The sequence below is a fragment of the Oryctolagus cuniculus genome, chromosome 13, assembly GCF_964237555.1.
Source record: "Oryctolagus cuniculus chromosome 13, mOryCun1.1, whole genome shotgun sequence".
Classification (NCBI taxonomy): Eukaryota; Metazoa; Chordata; class Mammalia; order Lagomorpha; family Leporidae; genus Oryctolagus; species Oryctolagus cuniculus.
In genome coordinates, this window is record NC_091444.1 from 54,822,325 (window position 1) to 54,846,466 (window position 24,142).

Here is a 24,142-nt window from a genome sequence, read left to right on the forward strand (position 1 = left end):
ACTTTTATCTGTCTCTCCCTCTCTCTGTAACTCTACCTCTCAAATAAATAAATAAGATCTTAAAAAAAAGATGCACCTCCTTCTCCTAATATAGAATGATTTCTATTAATCTTGCCAATTCAGTTTCAGCACACACACTGTTGTAGACACACATTTCTTATTTGTATCTAGAAATTTCCAGTCAAATCTAATTTCAGTAGACTTTGGAGGCTCTTACTATTGAAGATTATAAGTATTTTTAAAAGATATTACACAGGAAGGAAATGTTTTTGTTATCAAAGATAGGATTAGAGAGACCTGAAGATAAAAATTTTTAGGAGTTCAGAAGGATGAAGCGATGGAACACGCATTAGGCCGTCCTGGCAGAAGCTGCTGTATAAAATTTAAAGCTCAACAGCTCTGTAAGGGGAAAAACGGAATCAAGGTATTTTCTGCAGGGATGGGCACTGGGCTGAGTGGTAAGACACCTGTGTCTCAGCCTGGAGTGTCCGAGCTTGACACCCAGCTCTGGCTCTGACTCCAGACTCCTGGAAGCAGCAATGACTGGTCAACTACTTGGGTCCCTGCCACCCAAGTGGGCGAGACCTGGATTGAGCTTCTGGCTCCTGGCTTCAGCATGGCCCACTCCCTGCTGTTGCCAGCACTTGGGGGGAGTGAACCAGCATATGGGAGAGCTCTCAATCTCTCTCTCAAATAAATAAGCAGATATTTTTTTCAAGTCTCTTCAGGTCCATTAGACAAAGCTGAATTCAAAACCCAGATTTGGGGGTCGGCGCTGTGGCGTAGCAGGTAGAATCACCGCCTGCAGTGCTGGCATCCATGTGGACGCCGGTTCAAGTCCTGGCTGCTCCACTTCCAATCCAGCTCTCTGCTGTGGCCTGGGAAAGCAGGAGAAGATGGCCCAAGTCCTTGGGCCCCTGCACCCATGTGGGAGACCTGGAGGAAGCTCCTGGCTCCTGGCTTCAGGTCAGCATACCTCCAGCTATTGAAGCCACCTGAGGCGTGAACTAGTGGATGGAAGACCTGTCTCTCTCTCTGCCTCTGCCTCTCTGTAACTCTACCTTTCAAACAAAATAAGTAAATCTAAAACAAACAAACAAAAACTCAGATTTGGGGGCCAGTGTTGTGGTATTGTAGGTTAAGCTGCCACATGTGATGCTGGCATCCTGGTTCAAGTCTTGGCTGCTCTGCTTCTGATCCAACTCCCTGCTAATGCACCTGGGAAAGTCGTGGAAGATGGCCCAATTCTTTGGGCCATTACACCCATGTAGGAGACGTGGGTGGAGTTCCAGACTCCTGGCTTCAGCCTGGCCCAGCCCTGGTCATTTGGGGAGTGAGCCAGCAAATGGGAGATCTCTTTGACTCTCCCTGCCTCTGTAATGCTGCCTTTCCAACACATCAATAAATCCCTTAGACAAATATAAAACAAAACCCCAGTTTTGCATGTATTAGCTATGTGACCTTGAGCAAGGAAAGTACTTTACTTCTAGGTATCGGATTCCTACTCTGTGAAATGAGACTCAAAGAACACACTGCAGTGAGCAGTTGTGAACAGTGCACAGGGAATCATAAGGTCAGGTCTGCAAGTGCTAGTTTTCTTTATTTACCTAAACATGAATGTGAAGACATTCAGACTAATATTAGGCATAGTCAACCCTTAACCTTTGGAAAATATCTCACAAGGATTAGTGAAAAGAAATTAATTCTAACAATTGCTTTAAACAAAACCAAACTGTCTTGGATGCATTTGAATTCAGTAATTCTTTTCTTTTTAAAGATTTATTATTTATTTGAAAGTCAGAGTTACACATAGAGAGGAGAGGTAGAGACAGAAAGGCCTTCCATCCACTGGTTCACTCCCCAGTTGGCTGCAACGGCTAGAGTTGCACCAATACGAAACCAGGAGCCAGGAGCTTCTTCCAGGTCTCCCACGCAAGTGCAGGGGCCCAAGGACTTGGGCCATCTTCGCTGCTTTCCCAGGCCACAGAAGAGAGCTGGATCAGAAGTGGAGTAGCCAGGAATTGAACCAGCGCCCATATGGGATGCCGGCACTGCAGGCGGTGGCTTTACTGGCTATGCCACAGTGCGGGCCCGAGTAATTCTTCAACTTTGCATCTCAGATCCCAGGTCCTGCTTGACACAAGGAGAAGCGTTCCTGTAAGGGGATTTAGGGACAGTGAGGGTTCTTTGGGTTAGTGCCACAATTCAAACTCCTTGCGCAGGTAATGAACGGCACATCTTGATGCCACTTCCTCCCTTTCCTCTTTCTCTTCTAATCAGCTTAAAGCAAAGGCTAAGAGCAAAGCACAGGATCAGCCACAGCAAACGTCACGGGTGGCGTCTCAGTCCTGGAGGAGTCTGCCCTACACATGCACCCTACTATGCCCCTGGGGTCACAGCAGCTGAGCCGTGTCCTATGCTGGTCTGGAACCGGCAGAGCTGGAATCAAGTCACTAACCAGTTTGACAGCAAGCATGAAGTGTCCATTGTCTCCACAGGGCTCCTTCAATGCTCCTTTTTTAAAAAAGTTTTTTAAAGATTTATTTATTTATTCGAAAGTCAGAGTTACACAGAGAAAGGAGAGGCAGAGGCAGAAAGAGAGAGAGAGAGGGGTCTTTCATCTGCTGGTTCACTCCCCAATTGTCCGCAATGGCTGGAGCTGCGCTCATCTGAAGCCAGGAGCCAGGAGCCCAAGGACTTGGGCCATCTTTTACTGCTTTTCCAGGCCACAGCAGAGAGCTGGATCGGAAGTGGAGCAGCCGTGACTCGAACTGGCGCCCATATGGGATGCTGGCACTGCAGGCGGCAGCTTTACCCACCAAGCCATAGTGCTGGTCCCACAGTGCTCCTTTTTTTGGTGCTAGGGAGTTCTTCCTGTGCTGTCCATGTCACAGACTCATCTGGCTTTGGCTGCTTGATGCCTCAGTCCTGGTCCATTTCGATGGCTAGAGTTTGTAGTGAGTTGGAGACACGACAACAGAGAAGCATGGGGAGGAAGGCTAGTGGGAGGTGAGGCCTGGAAGTGAGTGAAGCCACTGGAAATGGGCAAAAAACGGGTGCGGAGTGCACCAGGCAAGCAAAGGTCATCTGACTTGGATAGTGTTTTTCCTTCCTTTCCTTTCTGCCAACCAACATTTACCTTGTTTCATGGAGTGTTATTTTTTTTTTTAAGATTTATTATTTATTTGGTAGAGAGACAAAGAGATCGTCTATCCACTGGTTCACTCCCCAAATGACTGCAACAGCCTGGCCAGAGCCAGGAGCGGGGAACACCACCCAGCTCTCCCACACGGTTGACAGGGGCCCAAGTTCTTGGGCTTCCCAGGTGCATTAGCAGGGGCCTAGAACAGAAGCCGAGCACCAGGACGGAAATCAGTGCTCCCATATGGAATGTGGGTGCCCCAGGCGGAGCCTTAACCCACTGCACCACAACGCTGGCACCTTATGGGGCTTCCATTCTAACATGAAAAGCACAGGAAGAACAAGCAGATAAGAACAAAGCCGTTAACTTTCCTTAGGATTGATGGAATCTTGGCTACATGGCTGCCCGTGGGGCCTTCGAGTATCTGCCTGGCAGGCATGAGGCTCTCTCCTCATGGCTCGGTTGCCGTGGGCAGCAAGGATGAAGGCAGAGTTCTCGGAGTGGTGCTCCAGGGACTGATGACAGTACAGTCTGCCGTGTGGAGTCCCTGCACCTCCAATGGTGTGTGGAGGATGAAAACCAAGGGTGACCAATGGATGCGTGTAGAGTAAATTAGGGTAAAGCATGTTGAAAGCAAAGAGGGCAACCAGAAGGAACAGGAATCATCTATATGGTAATCAAGAAAGAAGGAAGGCTGCACGCTGGAAAGCAAACACACTGGGCCACGCAGCAACAATAAACACACCTAAGTCATCTGCTCTGGGGCATGGATAAAAGGGGATTTCCATATTGTAGTTGGCAGTAGCGTTCCATAAACTTAATAATAAACTTTTTAAAAAAATTTTTTTTACTTTTTATTTTTTTTGACAGGTAAAGTGGACAGTGAGAGAGAGAGAGAGACAGAGGGAAAGGTCTTCCTTTTGCCATTGGTTCACCCTCCAATGGCCGCCACAGCTGGCGTGCTGCGGCCAGCGCACCGTGCTGATCTGAAGGCAGGAGCCAGGTGCTTCTCCTGGTCTCCCATGGGGTGCAGGGCCCAAGCACTTGGGCCATCCTCCACTGCACTCCTGGGCCACAACAGAGAGCTGGCCTGGAAGAGGGGCAACTGGGACAGAATCCGGCGCCCCGACCGGGACTAGAACCCAGTGTGCCGGCGCCGCAAGGTGGAGGATTAGCCTATTGAGCTGCGGTGCCGCCGGCCAATAATAGTAAAACTTTTTAAAAAAGGAAGTAGATTGTCTTAATGAGAAAGTTTTAAAAATGTAACTAGGGGCAATTGTTTGACACAATGGTTAAGATGCCACTTGGGGTGCCTGCATCGATATCGGAGTGCCTGGGTTCAAGTCCCAGCTCTGCTCCTGATTCGAGCTTCCTGCTAACATGCACTCTGGGAGGCGGCGGTGATGGCTCAAGTAGTTGGATCCCTGCTACTCATGTTGGGGACCCAGACTGAGTTCTGGGCTCCTGGCTTCAGCCTGGCCCAGCCCCAGCTGTTGCAGGCATTTCGGGAGTAAATGGGTGGAAGAGCTCTTTCTGTCTCTCTCTTGGTGTCTTTCTGCTTTTAAAATAAATAAAAGCAAAGATAAAAACCTATGTACAATTTGGTCTGTTTCTTATTAGTGCTTAGTAGTCTTCAGTCACCACAGTCCAATTTTGACCTCATATTAAATCCTTTTAAGGGAGACTCCGGGGGCCGGTGCTGTGGTGTAGTAGGCTAAGCCTTCACCTGTGGCACTGGAATCCCATATGGGCACCAGTTCACGTTGGGTACTCCTCTTCTGATCCAGCTCTCTGCTATAGTCTGGGAAAGCAGTAGAAGATGGTCCAAGTGCTTGGGCTCCCGCACCCACGTGGGAGACCCCAAAGAAACTCAGGGCTCCTGACTTTGGATCGGCGCAGCTCTGGCTATTGCAGCCATTTTGCGAGTGAGCCAGAGGAGAGAAGACCTTTCTTTCTGTCTCTGCCCCTGCCTCTGCCTCTGCCTCTCTGTAACTCTACTTCTCAAGTATATAAATAAAATCTTAAAAAAAGGAGAGATTCTAGACTTTCTCACTTTGGGTCATTTAAAAGCCTTTAAAAGGACTGTTTCTTAATATTCATTTTAACTCCGTTGTTCATAATATGATGCATTTCTTTTTGTCATTCTTCACAGCTACACATTTCCCAAGTTTCAACATTCTGTAATCAATGCTTGTAAAGTGGTCGGGGCTGGTGCACACAAGCAGAGACAGGTTTGTGCTGTTCTCTTGGCTTTTTCACGCTGAGCCTCCTTGTTCAGTCTGCACCTGAAGATGTGCTTAGAATCCTGCTGCGGGGCAGGCACTGTGGCACAGTAGGTTAAACTAGCACTTAGGATGCTCGCCTCCCATTTCAAAGTGCGCGAGTTCACCTCCACTCAAGTTCAGCTTCCTGCTACTGCAGACCCCGGGAGGCAGCAGAGGCAGCAAATGATGGCTCAAGTACTTGAGTCCCAGGCACCCAGGTGGGAGACCCAGAAAGGAGTTCTAGGGTCCTGGCTTTGGCCTGAGCTGGCTGGTCTGCTTGGCTGTTGTGGGCATTTGGGGAGTGAACCAGTGGAGAGAAGATCTCTCTCTCTGCTTTCTCTCTTTCTGCCTTTCAAGTATAAACAAACAAACAAACGTAAAAAGAATCTTGCTTTTAGGAGATCAAAGAAAAAGAAAAGTTTTTCCATAGTGTTGTTTTTTGTTTAGGCTAAAAATCAACATTATTTTGGTATTTGTCCAAGCACACTATTAAAATTCAAAGCTTTTGGACCAAAGTCTATGCCGAGCAGCCTTGTGCCAAATTGCAGAGCTGTTTTATGAGAAATTAATTTCAAATGCTAGGGAGGATGGCAATTTCAAAATGATATTACATTAATTCAGCAAGAATATCTCAGAGCCATTCTGAGTCAGAGGACAGGATGAAATTTTGATCTTAAAAGATTAAAGAACAAGTTGAAATAACTAATTACGCATAGGTTTCATTATCCAAACTGATATAGAGTACTAGGGTGTTTCCACTCTTATGCTTTTAAACAGTATTTCCTTCTCTTTTCTACACAACTAGGTGAACTCCTCTTTCCCCTGATGAATGAATATCAGGGGACAAAATCAGTGCTTATCTTTTTTTTTTTTTTAAGATTTATTTATTTATTTGAAAGTCAGAGAGAGAGAGAGAGAGAGAGAGAGAGAGAGAAAGGTCTTCCATCTGTTGGTTCATTCTTCAATTGGCCGCAACGGCCAGAAGCCAGTCTGAAGCCATGAGCCAGGAGCTTCTTCTGGGTGCAGGGGCCCAAGGGTTTGAGCCATCTTCTTCTGCTTTTCCAGGCACATTAGCAGGGAGATGGATTGGAAATGGAGCAGCTGGGACTCGAACCAGTGCCCATATTGGGTGCTGGCACTGCAGGTGGTGCCTTTACCTGCTATGCCACAGGCCAGTCCCTGTGATTATCTTTTGTGCAGACGGCAGCTGAATACCCCAGGGACCCCAGGTGATCCTCATAAGCTGTACGGTAGGGGAAATAGGGCTATGCTTGGCATCAAAAGTCCTGGTTTGGAATCCTAACTCTGGCACTCACTAAAATTATGACTGTAGTAGGTAAGCTACTTAATTCCTCTGAGCCTCAGTTTCCTTGTCTGCAGAATGTGAAAAATAATGACTACATCATAAGATTAAAAAAATTATTTTCATTTCATTTGAAAGGCAGAGAGACAGAAAGATCTTCCATCTGCTGGTTCACTCCTCAAATGTCTACGACAGCTCGGACAGGTCCAGGCTGAAGCCCGGAGCCCAGAACTCCATCCAGGTCTCCCATGTGGGTGGCAGGAACCCAAGTACTGGAGCCATCACCTGCTGCCTCCAGGGTGTGCATCAGCAGGAAGCTGGATCAGAAACCAAAGAGCTGGGACTCGAACCAGGCACTCTGATGTGAGATGTGGGCATCCCAAGCAGTGACTTAACTGTTGTACCAAAAACCTGACCTCCATTAGGATGTTTTAAAAAATATTTATTTATTTCAAGGGCGGAATGACATAGTAAGAGGGAGGGAGGAAGCAAGAAAAAGAAACAGAGAGCTCTTTTGTCCACTTTGGACATTTTGGTTCACTCCCCAAATGGCTGCAACAGCCAGGGCTGGACTAGAATGAACTCTATCAGGGTCTAAGCACTTGAGCCATCTTCCTTGGCTTTCCCAGGTGCGTTGGCAGGGAGCTGGATTGGAAGTGGAGCAGCTGGGACCTGTATGGGTGCTCATATGGGATGTCCGCTGTGTCACAACACCAGTCCCCCTCATAGGAGTTTTTAAAAAAATTAAATCTAATACTATATGTGAAAGTACCTGGCACTAGCACACACTTACAAAATGTCTGTCTCGGGGGTGGTGCTGTGGTGTAGTGGGTAAAGCCGCTGCCTGCAGTGCCAGCATCCCATATGAATACTGGTTCAAGTCCCAGCTGTTCCATTTTCCATTCAGCTCTCTGCTATGGCCTGGGAATCCAGCAGAAGATGGCCCAAGTCCTTGGACCCCTGCACCCACGTGGGAGACCTGGAAGAAGCTCCTGGCTTTGGATTGGTGCAGCTCTGGCCAGTGCGGCCAACTGGGGAGTGAACCAGCAGATGGAAGACCTCTCTCTCTCTCTCTCTCTTTTTCTCTCTCTTTCTGCCTCTCCTCCTCTCTGTGTAACTCTGACTTTCAAATAAATAAATCAATCTTAAAAAAAGAAATCACTGGGATTCAATCACGGGGCTTCATCCTAATGACCTTTTCCAAATCTGATCACTCTCCAAAGACCTCACTCCTAAACATCGCAGCTGGATTGTTTCCACTCTGAAAACCATTAAGTTATGACAGTGGGGATTCCGCTCTTGTATGAATTGTGGGTGGGAGACAAGGCACTTTCATACCATACCACCTGCACGGACAGACCTCTTCCTCTTGAGCCTCACGTGGGCCCGTTAGCCTGGAGAGAAGTTAAACCATCCCCGAGAAGGCTCCCCAGCCAGGCCATACCCCTCCAGGCCCAGGGGCAGCTGGAGAGAAACCAAGCCCTCTGCCTCCCCCTAAAGAGGCCTGTTACGCGCCCTCCGGAAACTCATTTGTTCTGCTTGACTCATATCAGAGTTCCTCCTGGGGAGTCAAGGGAGGAATCTGTGGCCGGACCAGAAAGAAGACAGTCTAGTGTACCTGACCACTGGTCTTCAGAAAGCAGAGAAGTAGTTTTCATCATCATCTTTGTTTTGTCTGCCACTGCAGAGGACGCTGTGCGGTGGCAACTCTCACTGTCGCCCTTGCCGCGTTCACATGTGGCTTTGCCAGTGCCGAGTGGGGGACACTTGATTGCTACCCTGTGCCTTTGGCCCGCACTTGCCTCCCTTCTCCCTTGGCCCCGCTCTTTGCATTCTGTTAGCCTGGCCTTCATCTGGCCCAGGCCCCTAAAATGTCTGTGTTTTCTCTGAGAAGCACTTTGTGCCCAATCCCTAATCTTCCCTGTGTTGTGTCCTTGACTGTGACTTTGCTGTTCCTCCCAGTAGGGGTGGCTTGTGTTTGTTGGGTGTGGCCTGTGAGAAGGGCCATCACCCAGTTCTGAGCCCGAGGCCTAAAGAGGCTTCATGCATTTTAGCTCAATCTTCCTGTGCTTTGGCCTCTTTTCTTTATAAAGTAGCCTGCCTTGGCATTTGGTTCTGGTCATGAAAACCACACTATACAGAGAATGGTAGGCCAGATTCTGCTCACTCCATTGTCTACTTTTGTTGCCCAAGGCATCTGCTATATGGCAGGCATCGTGCTTTAAAGTCTAATACGCAGGGGCCAGCACTGTGGCAAAGTGGGTAGAGCCAATGCCTGCAGTGCTGGCATCCCATATAGGCACCAGTTTGAGTCCCAGCTGCTCCACTTCCAATCCAGCTCCCTGTTAATGCACCTGGGAAAGCAGCAGAAGAAGTTCAAGCCCTTGGGCCTCTGCACCCATGTGGAAGACCTGGAAGAAGCTCCTGGCTCCTGGCTTAGGAATGGCCCAGCTCCACCCATTGCAGCCATTTGAGGACTAAACCATTGGATAGAAGACACCCCACCCATGCCTCTCTGTAACCCTGCCTTTCAAATAAATAAATCTCTCTCTCTCTCTCTTTTTTTTTTTTTAAAGAAAGTCTAACACGCAGAAGCTAGTGGAGAGATGGACAATGCACACAAGACAGTGTGATCGGCACTACAATCCAATAAATCCAAATATTACTGGAACATAACAGACTCGGGAAGCTTAACACAGCTGTGACCCTGAAGGTAGGGCTGATTGTTGAGCACAAGCTCTAGAACATGAAAGAACACAGTAAAATGTTTTACAGAGGCCTCACGCCCAGCTCACCCACACAAGAAATGAGAAGTGGTATGGGGACAAGTTCTAGCAGGTGAGAAGGAGGTTGATGTGTTAGATGATGGATCTAACTTGACTAGGGAGAGAGATGAGGACACGAAAGGGCTGCTTGTGCAGGAGGAGGTATAGGCACCAGCGTTGGAGAGGACGAAGAGGAGCGGTGCATCACGGCTGTACGAGAGTGGCCGGCTGCAAGGACGGGAGGGTGCGGTGGGGGGAGTGAGCTATTTGAACTTGTGACTTTGGAAAGGACCCCAATACCCTTCGCCTTACGTATAGCACAGGACCTTGATGTGCTTATTCAGTTGTTGCTCAGAACTGACCTAGTTTCACCCTCATCATATTTGTATTTCAGTACTTAGCACTTCCTTCCACGTCCTTATAACAGCTGAGAATTCATGATGCTGACAACCTTCATTCATCATTGGCTATCTCCCCTGCCTTTGGTGATTAACCCGTCACAAACGGCTAACTCATAGCTTTTCTCACACAGTCGTGTAGATGAGCTTATGTTGTGACATTAGTATATACAATTTTATAACGTCTTTCCAAATTGTGTAAATGTTTTACTAAAACATCCTGCTTTAAAATTTAATTCACCAAATTATTATGAAGTACCTGCTGGAACCAGATACTGAGGCAGGCCCTGGGACCTCATGGAGAAAGCACAAATGCCAGCCATGCCAAGTCTGTCTTTTGGGGATGGTAACCTTAGGTGCCGTGGAAGTGTGTGAGCCACAAAGAAGCAGGGCCGTGAAGGCTCAGCATCACCAAAGCACCCCAGGGCTCCGCACAGAGCCCACACAAGTATGATGACTCTGATAGGGTTGGTGTTGTGGTGCAGCTCCCTGCTAATGCGCCTGGGAAAGCAGCAGAAGATGGCTCAAGTGCTTGGGCCCCTGGCACACACAAAGAAGATTTGGATTCAGTTCTGGCTACTGACATTGGCCTGCCGCAGCCCTGCCCCAACCATTGCTTGCATTTAGGGAGTAAACCAGTAGATGGAATCATACTCTTCTCTCTCTCAAACTGAAAAAAAAAAAAAAAAAAGAGAGAGAGAGAGAACCAGGTCTACATATATAAAATAAGACAAGTATTGAAAACACAGTCCTGAGTGAAAAGAGAAAGTTTTAGAACAAGATACAAAATTTGCTTTTTTAGGCGAATTAACAACAAAACAATATCATATATTTTGATGGATGGACATACAAGGTTCAAGTCTAAAAGCATGGACCAAGGATCCACTGGGGGACTGGCAATGTGGTAAAGTGCATTAAACAATTGCCCTAACACTGGCATCCCATATGGGCGTGCCGTTTCAAGTCCCAGTTGCTCTACCTCCTATGCAGCTCCCTGCTAATGCACGTGGGAATACAACAGATGATGGCCCAAGTGCTTGGGCCCCTGCCACCCATGTGGGGAGACCCAGATAGGCTTCCTGGCTCCTTGTTTCACCTTAGCTCAGCGCTGGCCATTTGAGGGAGTGAACCAGTGGATAAAAGATATCTTTTCTCTCTGTCTCTCCCTTTCTGCCACTGTGCCTTTGAAATAAATTTAAAAAAAAAAACTTTTTTTTTAAAGATCTATCCTCTGTTACTGTGCTGGAAAACTCTGAGGAAGGAAAAGAATGGAATAGAACCAGGAAGGGAAACAAAGAAGACCTCAACTGCATCTCTGGAGTTTTGTTTTATTTATCTTTTTTTAAAAGACTTTATCTATTTGAAAGGCAGAGTTATAGAGAGAGGGAGGAAGAGATAGAGATAGAGATAGAGATAGAGATAGAGATAGAGATAGAGATAGAGATAGAGATCTTTCATCTACTAGTTCACTCCCCAGATGGCTGCAACTGCCAGGGCTGGGCCAGGCCAAAGCCAGGAGCCATCCCCTGCTGCCTCTCCAGGTGCACATCAGCAGGGAGCTGGGACTCCGAGTGCAGCCGGGGCTCAGACCCAGTTGCTGTGATATGGAATGTGGCATCTTAACTAGAAGCTTTCTGCCAGGCTCCATGACTACCCTGTAATTCATTTACTTTACTTATTTAAAGGTTTTACTTATTTATTTGAAAGGCAGAGTTACTGAAGAGGCAGAGGCAGGCTGGCGCCGCGGCTCACTAGGCTAATCCTCCGCCTGCAGCGCTGGCACACCGGGTTCTAGTCCCGGTCGGGGCGCCGGATTCTGTCCTGGTTGCCCCTCTTCCTGTCCAGCTCTCTGCTGTGGCCCGGGAGTGCAGTGGAGGATGGCCCAAGTGCTTGGGCCCTGCACCCGCATGGGAGACCAGGAGAAGCACCTGGCTCCTGCCATCGGATCAGCACAGTGTGCCGGCTGTAGCAGCCATTTAATGGAAGGAAGACCTTTCTCTGTCTCTCTCTCTCTCTCACTATCTAACTCTGCCTGTCAAAAAAAAAAAAAAAAAAAAAAAAAGAGAGAGAGAGAGGACTTCCATCTGCTGGTTCACTACCCAGAAGGCTACAACAGCTGGAGCCGTGGAGCCGTGCTGATCCAAAGCCAGGAGCCAGGAGCTTCCTCCAGGTCTCCTATGTGGGTATAGGGGCCCTAGGACTTGGGCCATCTTCCATTGCTTTCCCAGGCCATAGCAGAGAGCTGGATCGGAAGTGGAACAGCTGGGTCCCAAACCGGCACCCATATGGGATGCCGGTGCTTCAGGCCAGGGCGTTAACCTGCTGTGCCACAGCGCCGGCCTCCCTGCCAGTCTTGCTCTTATGGCCCCTGTCATGTGCACACGAGGGAGTTTATTTCTGGTTGTACCTAGAAGTGGGACTGCCAGGTCTGCATCTCGCCTTTGATGGTGGTTAAGTTTTTGTAGTGTCAACTAGAGTGGGGAATAGGGTGTGACAGACAATTTTGAGCCTGCGGGGAGCGCAGGAGCAGTTCAACTGCCATGTTTCACGCGGCTCGTCATTTCAGGCTCTTCCATCTCATGGTAATCATCCAAAATGAGGTTAATAGAATGTGAAAACGCTTGGAGAGAAGACTGCAGACAGAATGGCCACGTCAACAAGTAACTCCTCTGTACTCTCTCCCTTATCACAAGCGTACCTTCACACGACCGTATATCGCTGTGTGGTCTGTCCAGGAATTGAACATTTCCTCTACATAATTGCATCCCATAAGTGTAACAGCCTTTTAAACCACTATGCATCTCAAAAAGTGGGAAGTTGGGGTGGCGCCGTGGCTCAATAGGCTAATCCTCCGCCTGCAGCGCCAGCACCCCGGGTTCTAGTCCCGGTCGGGGCGCCGGATTCTGTCCCGGTTGCCCCTCTTCCAGGCCAGCTCTCTGCTGTGGCCAGGGAGTGCAGTGGAGGATGGCCCAGGTGCTTGGGCCCTGCACCCCATGGGAGACCAGGATAAGTACCTGGCTCCTGCCATCGGATCAGCACAGTGCGCCGGCTGCAGTGTGCTGGCCACAGCGACCATTGGAGGGTGAACCAACGGCAAAAGGAAGACCTTTCTCTCTGTCTCTCTCTCTCACTGTCCACTCTGCCTGTCAAAAAAAAAAATTTAAAAAAAGAGTGGAAAGTTGGGGCAGGCACTGAGATGCAGGGGGTTAAGCTACCACTTGGGATGCCCACATCCTATTTTGGAGGGCTTGGGGTCAGGTCCAGGCCACTCCATTTTGGATCCAGCTCCTTGCTAATGTACACCCTGGAAGGCAGCAGATGTTGGCTCGGGTACTTGAGCCTCATGGGAGACTCAGAGCGGGTTGCTGGCTCCTGACTTTGGCCTGGCCCAGCAGCAGCTGTTGCCGCCCACCTGGGGAATGAACCAGTGGATGGAGAATCTCTCTCTGTGTCACTCTGTCTTTCAAATAAAATGAATAAATAAGTAATTTTAGAAAATGAAAAGTACAGTGTGCAGTTTTTGCATACTCAGTTGGTCTAAACTGATTTTGAACACATTTTTACAATGTTACTAGCTTTTGGTTTTATAAACTTCCAGTATAATCACTGAAAGTCTTTGTGATATGGTTGCATCAGTCAGCTGTAAATGCCATCTTAATACTTTCCCATAGCCTTAATGGCCTGAATCTCATTTAGATACAAACTATACCATTCTCATTTGAAAAGCACTAACACACTTGTTCTTGCCACTCATTACATTTAACAAAGTTATGCTACACATGAGATGCCCTTCAACATGAAATGCAAACAGAGGGGCTAGCATTGTGGCATCACAAATGGGTGCTGGTTCAAGAACCAGATGCTCCACTTCCAATCCAACTCCCTGCTAATTGCCTAGGAAAGCAGCTGAAGATGGCCCAGGCCCTTGGGCCACTGCACTCACATGGAAGACCCAGATGAAGCTCCTGGCTCCTGGCTTTGGCCTGGCCCAGCCTCAGCCATAACGGCTGTTTGGGGAATGAACCAGCACTCTTATCTCTCACTGTCTCTATGCCTTTCAAATAAATAGAATAAATCATTTTTTAAAAAAAAGAAATGGAAATAGAATTGTGGGTTTTTTTGTTCATTTTTTTTTGAAGGCCTTTTTGCTTTGGCCTGCAACATCAGACACATAGACCAGAACACAGACCTGAGAGACGCTGAGACCATGCTAGCTCTCTCCCCGTTGCTGGCACATTTCAGGCACACGGGATAGGACTGCTGTATGGGTCTGGTGAAGTGAATCCTGCCTGCCTGGGCTGTGTTTGAAGGCTGATTCTCAGCTCACCAGTATAGCAGCCCTTATCCCTTAATCTCTAGGAGGCATAATTTTTTTTTTTTTTAGTAGAAAATACCCTTTTATTGAGAGGTAACACAAGTGTATTTACAATATTCAATTGTTAAGATTAAATAATCTGACCATGAGACTTTTTCAAGTAGCAATATTTCAGGAATTACAATTTATAAGGGGGAAAAGCATTCCAGATATATTTCTGTTATGGAAAATACATTTGAACAATGACAGAAACACTTAAGGCTAAGCAGTATTAGACCTTTTCCTCCATCTCTATAGACATAATCAATGTACATTTTTTTGGTCACAAAGACAGAAGGCTGATTTTAGAAAGGAAGAAACAATAGGATGTATAGTACTTTCTGTCAGAATGTGTTTAAAATAGAGCTTCATCAGGGGTTCTGAATAAGAAATGTACAGTCCTGCCAAGCAGTCCCAATCATGCATTTGACTCATTTAAAACTGAAAACTGCTCCAGCCTCTTAATGTTGCTAAAGACTAAAAGATGATTTAATCCCTTCTAGTCCAAGAATGCTTTCCGAAATGAGATTGTTGAAACAGGGATCTCTGCTACAGTGCAAGGAACAATTTATTAGAAATTCTGTCTGCAAAGGAATGAAACAATACAGATGTTCCTTACATCAACAGCACTCTTCTTGCTGTGAAAATGATTGAGCCACTGTGAACGATATGGCAAAACTATGTTTAACAGAGTCCTACAGGGCACCTTATATAAGCCAACCCTCAAAGTAAATATATTCAACACTGTCTAAGTGAGGATATTAATTTTTGAAGGACATTAGACACAACACTAGGTCTCTTATTCCACGAACTATTGAGGTAGGCATCTCCATGTATCGCCATTTTCACAAATACATCTTAATGGGCCGGCGCCGCGGCTCACTAGGCTAATCCTCCGCCTAGCGGCGCCGGCACACCGGGTTCTAGTCCTGGTCGGGGCGCCGGATTCTGTCCCGGTTGCCCCTCTTCCAGGCCAGCCCTCTGCTGTGGCCAGGGAGTGCAGTGGAGGATGGCCCAGGTGCTTGGGCCCTGCACCCCATGGGAGACCAGGAAAAGCACCTGGCTCCTGGCTCCTGCCATCGGATCAGCGCGGTGCGCCGGCCGCAGCGCGCCAGCCGCGGCAGCCATTGGAGGGTGAACCAACGGCAAAAGGAAGACCTTTCTCTCTGTCTCTCTCTCTCTCACTGTCCACTCTGCCTGTCAAAAACAAACAAACAAACAAAAAAAACAAAAAAAAAACAAAAAAAAAACCACAAATACATCTTAAGTCAAATGCAAGAACCAACAAAGATAGAAATCCCCAGACTGAACCATCAGACTATGGACCAAGTCTTTCCTTCCTTAGACGAGCAAGGTTAGGAGTTCTATGTACATCAAAAGATTTACTAAAGAGAATACAAGCTGTAATATATTTTGTAGACATGTTTGTAAACACACACCACAAATTTCAATTATGATTTTATGCGTTAAAAAGCTTTGAAAGTGTTAAAAAATAAATAGTGCAAACATTAGTGGTGCAATAAATAGTGCTGTGGCTGCTGAAATGTGCTCCTACATCTTTTATAAAAGAAACAACTGCTGTTTCTTGCTGTCAATCAGCACCCCTCCCCTTTCTTTTTAGTGTCATGCTTTCAGGAAACCATAGCCAGTTTCATTCTAATAAAATAACTTTAGGATGTGAACTTAAGTATTTTCTCCATTTCCTTAACCCAAAGAATGATCATATGAAGCACAGGTCACATGTATTCATTTTTGTTTATTGTGGGGAGCAACTCGGACTAGACTAAGTTACTGGAATTAAGACTTATTCTATGCATCTGCTCTTCCACAATATGGCGCTGAGAAGGGAGAAACAGCTTCTACACAGCTGCCTCCAGTTCAACCAATAAACAGCAGGACCTGCTCCTGATTGGAGGAGGGCAGCGTACTCGGCGTGTGGGTAGCAGAGTTGGGATTGGTGGAAGAGGACTATAAAGGAGGAGAGAGACAACATGCAGGAGGAACATCTAAGGGGAACATCTATCTGAAGGAACACCTGTGCAGCCCCCGAGAGAGCCGGCCGGCGGTGTGCCGCTCCCCTGCGGAAGTGGGGAAAGTGGCCAGGGGGAACTGCCCTTCCACAGAGGTGGAAGGGCCGGTAGCCAACCCGGGAAGAACCAGCAGCAAACCCAGGGAGGGCCGAGCAGACGAAAGAACAGCGCAGGGTCCTGTGTCATTCCTCCACGAAGAGGGGGAGCGACATAATGGTGCCGTGACTCGAATATGAAGCCTAGGCAGGGTTTAGTGTCGTTCCTCCATGAAGAGGGGGAGCGACAGTTTATTATGAAAATAAAGGGAGATTCAGATTAAATGAAAAGCCCTTAAGAAAGAGTTGTAAGTTTAACCTTTTAACATGCTTTATGTCTTAAAGTAAACATCATTAAAAGTCAATTTTAATTTATTAAAAACAAAATAAAAAACCACTGCTAAGATTAAAAAAATAAAAGAAAGAAGAAAAACCACATCGTGATGTAGAAAAATCGACTTGGTTTGCATCATTTGGTATCATAAGTAAGAGAATATTCAATGAGACAAGCTATGTAACAGACTGCGTCATGGTCAAAAATGCTTTCTGTTAAATGTTTCCATGTGATGAAGGGTCCACATACTCAGGAGTTCAGACTCCAAAGAAGTATCCATATTCTAGAGCGTGTGGTTGACCAGAGAAGTGCTTAGTCAGCAGTAATTTAGGAAGTAACAGAATAGACCTCTGCCTATTCCAGAAAAAAAGACTATTATAGAGTTCAGATTTTCATCTGGCTGTAAAATATTAAGATTCAGAAAGACCACAGAAGTTTTATTTTAACCACATGTTTATAAAAAAAAGTGATTCGTACGTGAAAACTGGGTTTTCCTTGGTTCTAATACATCAAAATGACACAATCCAATCTAACTCAGGCAACACTTTCAAAGTTATGGTGCATTGGAAATATCTTTGCCATTGCAGTGGAAATTTCTAAAAAGCAAATGCCTATGGGTGCTTCTGAACTTGCAAAATAAAAGAAATAAAAGACAACCAGGCACCACAGTTCTCTGAAGATGGCTGTTTCATACATGGTGGAAAACAATAAAGACAGCCTCCAGGAGTTCCAATACGCATTGCAACACGGATTTCCTCTCCCTCACTTGCTTGCTGACTTCAGGTCACTTGATTAGAAGCCTGCTTTCGATGCTTCTTTGCTAACTGCTGTTGGTACTTTTTAGGCTATGCATTTTAAACTTCTGTAAAGAACATTACAAGCTATTTCACAAAATTTAATTTTGTGCTGAATATTCTTCAAAGGACTTTATAAATAATACAATATTTTAAATGAGTCTTCAAATTCATATGTCGTTATACCATATTGTTGCTTTCTCTTTTTCTTTAAAATTTTTTTTTGACAGGCAGAGTGGACAGTGAGAGAGAGAGAGACAGAGAGAAAGGTCTTCCTTTTGCCGTTGGTTCACCCTCCAATGGCCGCCGCGGCCAGCGCGCTGTGGCCGGTGCACCACGCTGATCCGAAGTCAGGAGCCAGGTGCTTCTCCTGGTCTCCCATGGGGTGCAGGGCCCAAGGACTTGGGCCATCCTCCGCTACACTCCCTGGCCACAGCAGAGAGCTGGCCTGGAAGAGGGGCAACCGGGACAGAATCCGACACCCCGACCAGGACTAGAACCTGGTGTGCCGGCGCCGCAAGGCGGAGGATTAGCCTAGTGAGCCCCGGCGCCGGCCTGTTGCTTTCTCTAACTTTATCTACAAATGATCCAATTCCAGGTAAATTTAAGAGGGATCCAAGCACTGGCACTCTTCTAATAAAGCCAACCACAGGAAAGAAGTCCCTGAACAAGAGAAAGAATCCATAAATTTCAAAGATCATGCCTATCAAAGGCCAACCGCCGAGGACTACAAATACACCACCCAGGAAAAATCCAGTGGCTTTCATTTTATGTCTTTGGAAAAAGAATCTGAATGTTCTTTCTAAGCCAATTACAAAAGCCAAGCCAGCCACAAAACATTTCCAATAGCCAGTAGTGCTTTGTCAAAAAGGAGAATCACGCCAAAGAACAGGAAAGACACTGCAAATCCTGTGAATCCATTCCAACTTTCTGGGTGTCCGTTATGGAGATCATGGCTGTGGCAACGAGGGCAGCGGTGGCAGCAGCTCGGGCTGCCCAGGCTGGGGAGCTGAGTCAGGAGAAGTGAAGCTGGGAAGCAACCCAGGCGAGAGCCGCCACGTCCTCCGGAAACACGCACATCATTTCTTAATTTGTAAAATGGGGCTAACATCACTAAATTGGTTAACTTGTTACTTAATGTATTTATTCAACATTGACTGAGGACCCAGAGTCTGTCTTCTAAAGTTCTTCATATCCAGCAGGGAAAAGAGAAACATGTACTGATTTCAAGGGAATTTTAATTTCTTTTTAGATTTATAAAGAGCGAGCGAGCGAGCGAGAGAATCTCCCGTCTGCTGGTTCATTCTCCAAATTTCTGCAACAGCCAAGACTAGGCCAGGCTGAAGGAAGCCAGGAACCCCACCTGGGTCTCCCACGTAGGTGGCAGAACCCCAACTACTTGAGCCATCATCTGCTGCCTCCCGGGGGGCTCTCATTAGCAGGAAGTTGGAGTTGAGAGTGGAACTGAGACTCAAACCCAGGCACTCCCGCAGGCACTCTCGCATGGGAAGCAGGTGTCCCACGTGTCATCCTTTTTTTTTTCTTTGACAGGCAGAGTGGACAGTGAGAGAGAGAGACAGAGAGAAAGGTCTTCCTTTGCTGTTGGTTCACCCTCCAATGGCCGCCACGGCTGGCACGCTGTAGCCAGCGCACCGCGCTGATCCAAAGGTGCTGATCCAGGTGCTTCTCCTGGTCTCCCATGGGGTGCAGGGCCCAAGCACTTGGGCCATCCTCCACTGCACTCCTGGGCCACAGCAGAGAGCTGGCCTGGAAGAGGGGCAACTGGGACAGAATCCGGCGCCCTGTCCGGGACTAGAACCCGGTGTGCCGGCACCGCTAGGTGGAGGATTAGCCTATTGAGCCGCGGCGCCGGCCCACGTGTCATCTTAACTTCTGTGCCAAATGCCTGCCCTGAAAATCTTAATTTCCTAGCAGGCTGCAAGAAGCACAGTTTTATGGGTGACTATTTTGTTATTCGCTTTCTGAAGATAGGGCTGCAGGACTTGGAGATGAAATGGGGCTGCCCTGTGTGAAAAGGAATGCAGGTGAGAGGGAGAGGAGAGAGGGACGTGGCCCACACAGGGGTTGGGTGGTGAGGGGGGAGTGCTTGCAGCTAGTGGGGCAGATGTGGGAACTTATAAGATGGTGGGTAACGTAAAACCTTCCATCAAGCCTGCAAAACTGGCAACCATTGGTGCGAGTGAAAGCAATGGAGTGTGTCACACCTGCATTTACCAAGTGGAATGGAGCAGAATAGAAAACAGCAGGGTACCTTGCACGTTAAATGGAAGGGTGTTTTCTGAAACTGTTCATGCCCGTCCTGAGTTGTGCTGTGTAAAAAGTGTTCTGGTCCCAAATGTGAGAGACTGAGCATTCCAGTAGAAGAGGCTGCTTCTTCCAGTAGAGGATTATTATCATAGCAATCCTGACAGCTCACTCTGCTCTGACAGGTGCCTGGGGTCCTCATAGAGCGAGTCTTGGCTCCACAGTTCCCCAGGCTGGGGACTGGACCTTACGTCTTGTGCTTCCTGCTTCTCTGCTTCCAAGGCCCTTCAGGCTGCTGGCCCACCGAGCTCAGAAGGCTGCCTCTGAGTGGCTGGAGAAGGGATGGAAGGCCGGTGGGACACACACGCTTGTTGCTGTGCTTGTCAACCTCTCTGCTTTCTCCCTGTCCCTACAGCTCTTTGGCCTGCTTCTTCCTACTTCTTCTGCAAATCTTAGCAGAAATAGCATACTTACCATGAAACTAATCAAGCTTCAGGGTCTGTGCCAAGCTCTTGTATCCAGTTTGGTAACCTGGTTTCCTTTTCTTAAAGTTGATAAGCCTTAGGACTCACGAAACCCCTGGGTCTCCACTCAGATAACCCTACCTCCTAGCTCCCTAAAATGGGGCTCCTGATCTCCTACAAGCGCCCACTAATCCTATGCAGCCCTGGCTCCTGGGACAGCCCTCACCACACTCCCCTCACCAGCCTCCAGACTCAACAGGACAGTCCTCACCCTGGAACTCAGAGATCTTATCTGTTCTTGTCCTTTCAGTGCCTAGGTACAAAGTGTGTAACAGGCAATGAAATGTGGCCCACATATGGATTTCATAACTCGATTTGGAAAAACAATGCCTTTTATGTTTTCCAGAATATTCCAGAATTTTCTAGAACATTCCAGAAAACTTCTGATAAGGAGCAGGGCTTTAGCCTAGGATGTCGGTGATGCATATCAGAGTGCCTTAGTTTGATTCCTGGTTCCAGTTCCTGACTCTAACTTCTCGCTAATGTTGCTAAGGCAGCAGTGATGGCTCAAGGAACTGGATTGCTGACACCCACGTGGGAGGCCTGCATTGTGCTCCTGCTTACAGTTCTGGTCCAGGGCACCCATGGAGTGAATGAGCACAGAGGAGCTCTGTATTTCTCTCTTTCTCTCCAAACTCCCCAAATAAGCAAACAACAACAAAATCTGCCAAGAATGCAGAGGCATGAGGACTGGCCACAAAGAAAGTTCCAGAACACTGGCTTCCTCTGCCCTGGCACAAGTCTGTGGAGTGTTGCTGCTCCCAGCTATGTACCATTCCTTAGTGGTTCAAGAAATCTGTGTCAATAAAGGCAGCTTAACTGCCCCATCACCTAAGGATCTCTCTGGAACTGAGCATTTTTATTAAAAAAAAAAAAAAAGGCATTTCTCCAAACTTAGCTGTCAAATTTGTCCATTTTTTCCCCTCTAAGAGTTCATTATATCTATGATTTCTCTTTCTTCCCTTTTCTTAAGTCTCCAGAGTACTGAATGCTGATCCCTACCTGACCCAGTTACTCTTGCTCAGGTGCATTCCGGGATGCTAGGGTCCCTCTTCTGTTCTTGTCCTTTCCACTCTAATACTTTTTTTTTTTTGACAGGCAGAGTGGACAGTGAGAGAGAGAGAGACAGAGAGAAAGGTCTTCCTTTTGCCGTTGGTTCACCCTCCAGTGGCCGCCGTGGCCGGCGCGCTGTGGCCAGCGCACTGCGCTGATCTGAAGGCAGGAGACAGGTGCTTCCTCCTGGTCTCCCATGGGGTGCAGGGCCCAAGCACTTGGGCCATCCTCCACTGCCTTCCCGGGCCACAGCAGAGAGCTGGCCTGGAAGAGGGGCAACCGGGACAGAACCCGGCACCCCGACCGGGACTAGAACCCGGTGTGCCGGCGCTGCAAGGTGGAGGATTAGCCTAGTGAGCCACGGCGCTGGCGATTGTCCCTGACACAGTGGTTGAGAACAGGGGCTTTGAAGTCACACTTCTCAAGTCCAAATCACAGCTCCTCCATTTATTGGTTGTGTAAGAACTTGGGCAAGTGACTTGTTGGGCTAGAGATAGCTGATTGTTAAATCTTCAACGACTTTTAAAGAATTCTTTTTAATTATTAAATTTTAATTGTTAATTAGTTTTCAACAGATTCAACGTGATTTGTAGATATACTTTTTTGTTTTTTTTTTTTTGGACAGGCAGAGTTAGACAGTGAGAGAGAGAGAGAGAAAGGTCTTCCTCCCATTGGTTCACCCCACCAACTGCACTGATCCAAAGCCAGGAGCCAGGTGCCTCTCCTGGTCTCCCATGCGGGTGCAGTGTCCAAGCACTTGGATCATCCTCCACTGCACTCTCGGCCACACCAGAGAGCTGGACTGGAAGAGGAGCAACCAGGACTAGAACCCGGCACCCCAACGGGGAGTAGAACCCGGGATGCCGGCACCACAGGCGGAGGATTAGCCTAGTGAGTTCCGGTGCTGGCCTGTAGATATACTTCCAAGAACATGATAATATTTCAGGAACTTTTTTTGCACGTCTGTAGATGTGACAATGTTGGCTTGATATTGGTCCCTAGGGTAGTATGTATACCACAAAAACTTGGCAAATACCGCAAAATCAGTGCTGGCTTCATTTTCCCAACCTGGTTATTACCATTTACCAGCAAATCACTGCTCAGTTTCCCCGGCTGTAAACAGGAGCAGTAACAGTGTGTGATTCCTGGAGGACTCTGGGGGAGGTAGGTGGGCTACGTGTGCTTCACCGTGCCTGGCAAGTACTGGGAAACTCAGAGCTCCTCTTCCCACCTCTCCCCTGGGCACAGTCCAGTGCCTTTCTGCTTCACGTGTCCCTTTCCAACACAGGACCAGCCAGACACAGCACATGCATTGGTAATACAGTTAAAAAAATCCCTTAGCTTGATTAGGGCCTTAAAACAACAAGCTCATAATTGGTAAGAAATGGGTGGTTTAATATTATTTATGAGGTCAGTGCAGATGACACATGTATTATAAAATCAGAATTCTAAGTGCAGCATTGATTACTTTTGTTATACATACTTTAAGAGCTGCTTGAGTGTCTTCTTTGAAATTTTAATTTTTCTTCTCTCCATTAAGGCGAAAGCTGTAATGCTAGTTTATAGCAGCATCTGGTAGTTCAGTAAACAAACATTTTCTAAAAAATTTAAATAGCTGTGCTGAAGTAAAGCATTCACATTATTTGGATGCAAGTTAATAAAGACTTTGATTAGCAAACAAAGTCTTGGAAACATATTGCTGCTATCTGAGTGCTAAAAATAAATCCATATTGTAAATATTTGATCCAATCTGGTCACAAATGAATGAATTAATTATGTGTATTTGAATATAAATACACTGGTAAAGCTTAAATGCAATTTTCTCTTTAATGAGCCCATTTATCCTCAATGGGTTTGGAAGGCTTTATTTTATATTAAAATAGATTCATGACTAGTGGATATCTGTATCTGAATCTAACTTTATCAGCATCTAAATGATAGGAAGTGGAAGTGCTATAATGCACAGACAAGACAAAACCACAAAAAAACAGCAGATTCTGCAGCTGGACGACTTCATGTCGGGGACGCCTTCAATCCAGATGCTTAGAAGTTCACGTCTTCAAAGGATTTCTCTCTTCAGAGACAGTAATAGCCTGCCTGGATGATGTTTCCAAAACACCAGATGCCAGCATTGCAGAAGCGTTCGAAGGGCCTGGAAGCTGTTCTTGTACTGAGCAGGTGGAACTCCACAGCCTTTGAAACTGCTCCTCCCTGGAGCTGAGACCTAGTTTGCCTCTGGGCATTCTCTCCCTTGCAAACCTAGTAAACCTCGTCCACACCTCTCTCTGTGGGTAGCCCATTGGGTTTGGTCACTGCAACAAGTTGCGAGAAAATAAAGACAGGTCGATGCCACTTCCGCCTCAGCGCGATGCAGGCCTGCTCCATGGGGAAGCGCAGCTTCTGCTGTTTCCTTCTCCTGCCTCCTCAGGCCGCCGGAGTCCCACGTGGTCAGTCGCAAGCTATGCTCAAGTAGCCGCATCGGAAGGGTTTTGTCCCTGCCCCTCCTGATGAGGCCAGCCTGAGAGGCAGTGGCTGTCCCCCCCGGCTGAGCCCCGGTGATGTTCCCCTGAGTACAGCCCACCGCACCTGTTCTGCTCAGGAGGCGTCTGTCCTGAATGGAGGTTTTTGCTGTAGCCAGGCCCGTCACGGGGCGCTTGGGCCTGAGACGTTGCCCAGTGATGCTGTCCCAGCTCACTGCTGGGTTGTTTTTGCGCTCCACCATCTTCCTGTCTCCTGCCCCGACATGACTGCAGCCTATCAGGATTCCTCAGCATCGCCCCAAGGTGCCCCCAAGCTTCTCTGTCCTCCTGTTCGGTTGCTCACTGTTTCCATTCGCTCCCCGAGTATCAGAGATACTCCCTCCACCTCGAGGGAAAGCACA

The 24,142-nt window shown here is 47.4% G+C and overlaps 1 pseudogene; it reads right to left on the reverse strand.

Annotated features, from left to right (window-relative positions):
• Nucleotides 1-2,103: 2,103 nt before the first annotated feature.
• Nucleotides 2,104-18,373, reverse strand: LOC127483403 (vesicle transport protein GOT1B pseudogene; annotated as a pseudogene).
• Between the last annotated feature and the right edge of the window lie 5,769 nt (nucleotides 18,374-24,142).